The 4,104-nt window shown below is 46.4% G+C and overlaps 1 pseudogene; it reads right to left on the reverse strand.

The window, feature by feature from the left end:
• Positions 1-2,723: 2,723 nt before the first annotated feature.
• Positions 2,724-2,841, reverse strand: LOC126250533 (5S ribosomal RNA; annotated as a pseudogene).
• Positions 2,842-4,104: the final 1,263 nt, after the last annotated feature.

The following is a 4,104-nucleotide window of genomic DNA, read 5'->3' on the forward strand; positions in this document are numbered from 1 at the left end:
ACACGGTGTTGGCCGCATTAGTACGGATTTGGCAGTGTTAGTCGCAGATGGTGGCTGCATCCCCTTCCTGACGCCACCCCGAACCCAGTGGGACGTAAGTAGTGTACCCCAGATGTCTGTGTCTAGTGCGAGCCGTGAAATAGTGCGAACGTTTTCAAATGTCTGCGAGTCGTGTAACTGAGGTGGAACGTGGAGATCAGCCCGGCATTCACCTAGCGGGATGTGGAAAACCGCCTAAAAACCACATCCAGGCTGGCCAGCTTACCGACCCTCGCCGTCAATCCGCCAGGCGGATTCGATCCGAGGCCGACACGCCTACCCGAGTCCAGGAAGCAGCGCATTAGCGCTCTCAGCTACCCTATCGGGTAGTTGCATGACGTAATTAAAAGTTGTTAATTCAGAGGTTCATTGTGTAAACTTTTATTTCCAGTGATACATTAAATTCTGTATTTTTAGAGATACTGAAATATTGTTGTGTCACTGGACGCGCCCCACTTATTTGAATTAGCTGATATATTCAGATTTGCATTAATATGTAAGTGTGATTTCTTATCGAAGTAACTTAGCAATCGTTGTCTGACACTCCACCATTTCTTGGAGCATTGTCTGTATTCCTAAGCAACCATCTATTGCCAAAGTTCCCAGTATTGGGGTTAACCCACATCCGGTCCTTTGCTAACGCACGTTTGGAGCGGCCGCTGTGGCCCGCCCGGAGCCCCAGGCCCGCTAGCTTTCGGGGCGGCCGATTAGCTCGCTTAAATATGAGTAACGTTACAGTTTCCGAGTACGAAATTCAAGTCTGCCGTGACTTCTGTAGCTATCCTTCTCTTCTTTTTCGTCACAATCCTCTTCAATAGCCGTCTGCCATGAATACTCTACACACACATTTGTCCGCCTTGTGACTTTGCGGATGATGTTTCTCCGCTTTCCTTGTATGCGGTATAAATTTTCGATACGGTGTCTCTTGAAACACTGAACAATTCGGCTACCTTGATTACGGATGGACCGACCATACGAGCTCCAACGATGTGCTGACGTTCGAATTCACTTAGCTCCGAAATAATTCATTCACAGCTACACAGAACACTGCTCTGGCCACGACTGACACGTTGCGACATCGCAGAGGTGCATTACAGCGCAACTTGCAGGCTTGGCTAGTATCTGAATTTATGTTCAAGTATGCATTTCTCGCGGTGGTTACATGATGTCCAACCACTGTAAGGTATCAGGCGTAACCATTGTCCGTTCTTGACTGAACGTTCTACATTGCAAACCTATGGTTATAAATAATTCCCACTTTCTACGAACACCACAGGCCCAAAATTGAACCCTCTTGCCACCTCTGAAATTGACTTCATTTTGCAAAAGGCCGCCGGCCCTTGTGGCCGAGCGGTTCTAGGCGCTTCGGTCTGGAACCGCGCGACCACTACGGTCGCAGGCTCGAATTCTGCCTCGGGCATGGATGTGTGTGATGTCCTTAGGTTAGTTAGGTTTAAGTAGTTCTAAGTTCTAGGGGACTGATCACCTCAGATGTTAAGTCCCATAGTCCTCAGAGCCATTTGAACCATTTTGCAAAAGGCCGCCTGTAGAAAATTTACTCTCGACGCCATTCCACCAAGCTGACTATCTCATCTGTCTTCACTCACTTTGAAAGCATCAACTGCTATCAAACATGGAATTGTATGCCATGTGCAAATGACGGTAACAGACTGCAGTGTGGATGCTTTGTACGTCGCAGTTTTATACATGACTGCGTGTCAACAGACTCAACTTCTGTTTTGTTGTTTTACGTTTTATATAGGTATAGCTGGTTTTGCGAGTTTTCTAAATTCGTGGAAAGCAGTGTGTTAATCTCCAGTGTCTGATTTAATGTCGATTCACACTGGACATACGTCAGTCACACAACTCACGAAAAACATTACACAATGTATTTTCCCTGACAGCAATCACACCAACGCCGGCAGAAAGAAATTTCAAAGGACGTCAAAGTCACGTCTCGTGAAAGAGACACCGATAGAAAATTTTGACGTTGACAGGACGGTGGTGACACGTGATCGCTGAATCTAGATATAGCATTACACGGCTGCATGTCAAAATCTGATGATCATCTTTTCTCTCCTCCACTTGTTACTTGTTTAACGTTTTGCTCGATAGCTTTATTTTATAGTTTGCGTCTATCGTAACATATTTTTGTAGTAGCATTGTAGAGCTGATACCGCCTCCTCGAATATTCACCGTTGATAGAGACGCAGTATCTGAGGGAGAAATATTATTTTGATAATGCCGTACGTAGGAAACGAAAAAATCAACACTGCACGTAATTAATATGGTAAATGTATATCCTGAAAAGTTATGTTTCTAACAGAGCAGCAAAACAGCCACCAACAGTGAGGGAGAAAACAAGTTTGAGTTCATTTCGCAATAAAAAAAAAAAAAAATAGACGCAACATGATGTAGAATGAAAAGAGCAGATTGTAATGTCTTCTATGCTTCGGTGTTCTAAAAACTAAACTAAACTCCTCCCGAACAGGCCATGAAGGCCCAATGGTACTGACCGAGCGCCGTGTCATCCTCACTCATAGGCGTCACTGGATGCGGATATGGAGGGACATGTGGTCAGCACACCGCTCTCCCGGCCGTATGTCAGTTACCGAGACCGGAGGCGCTACGTCTCAGTCAAGTATCTCCTCAGTTTGCCTCACAAGGGCTGAGTGCACCCCGCTCGCCAAGAGCTCTCGGCAGACCGGACGATCACCCATCCAAGTGCTAGACCAGCCCGACAGCGCTTAACTTCGGTGATCTGACGGGAACCGGTGTTACCACTGCGGTAAGGCCGTTGGCGCTTCGGTGTTCTATATATCTGGATATATTTCTTTAAAAGAATTCGAGTTTTGATGATGTTTTGAAATAAACTGATGGAAAAAAGCGTAACAGAAAAAAATAATAAATGTAGAGTAATTAAATTTCGCGAATACATTTGTCTAGGTAACATATTTAAGTGATTGACATGGCAGGAGCACAGGTTAATGTAAAGGCGAGATAATCCAATGCAAATGTGAAGTGCTGGTACAGTAATAAACGGTGTAAGCGCTAGAGTCTTGAATGCAAACGTGCATGCATTATGTTGTACAGGTGCCGGGTATCAGTCTGTGGAATAGAGTTCCATGCTCGTTGTAATTGGTCGAGCAATACAGGGGCAGCTAATGCTGTTTGTGGATGACGCTGGAATTGTCGTCCGATGATGTCTCATACGCGATCGATTGAGAACGGATTTGTTGATCGAACCAAGGCAACAAGCCAACAGTCTGTAGAGCATGTTGGGTTACAACGGTATGTGGGCGAGCGTTATCCTGCTGGAAAACACCCCGTTGAATGCTGTTCGTGGATAGCAGCACAACAGGTCCAATTACCAGACTGACGTACAAATTTGCAGTCAGTGTGTGAGGAATAACAACATGAATGCTCCTGCTGTCACCGCAGAGTGTAATGCCAGGTGTAGGTCCAGAGTGCCTAGCACGCAGACAGGATGGTTGTAGGCCCCCAACTAGCCTCTTAATCAAAAATGGTTCAAATGGCTCTGAGTACTATGGGACTCAACATCTGAGGTCATTAGTCCCCAAGACTTAGAACTACTTAAACCTAACTAACCTAAGGACATCACACACATCCATGCCCGAGGCAGGATTCGAACCTGCAACCGCAGCAGCAGCAGCGCGGTTCCAGACTGAAGCGCCTAGAACCGCTTGGCCAACGCCTCTTAATCAACACACGATCATCACAGGCACGCAGAACCAGCTTTCAGCAGAAAACATGACAATGAGCTTTTGCCTGACACCACTGAGGTCGCGCCGGCCGCGGTGGTCTAGCGGTTCTGGCGCTGCAGTCCAGAACCGCGGGACTGCTACGGTCGCAGGTTCGAATCCTGCCTCGGGCATGGGTGTGTGTGATGTCCTTAGGTTAGTTAGGTTTAAGTAGTTCTAAGTTCTAGGGGACTTATGACCTAAGATGTTGAGTCCCATAGTGCTCAGAGCCATTTGAACCATTTGAACCACTGAAGTCGCGAATGGCGGTGGTATTGGGTCAGTGGAATTTGAAATAATTCAT

Source organism: Schistocerca nitens, chromosome 3, assembly GCF_023898315.1.
Source record: "Schistocerca nitens isolate TAMUIC-IGC-003100 chromosome 3, iqSchNite1.1, whole genome shotgun sequence".
Classification (NCBI taxonomy): Eukaryota; Metazoa; Arthropoda; class Insecta; order Orthoptera; family Acrididae; genus Schistocerca; species Schistocerca nitens.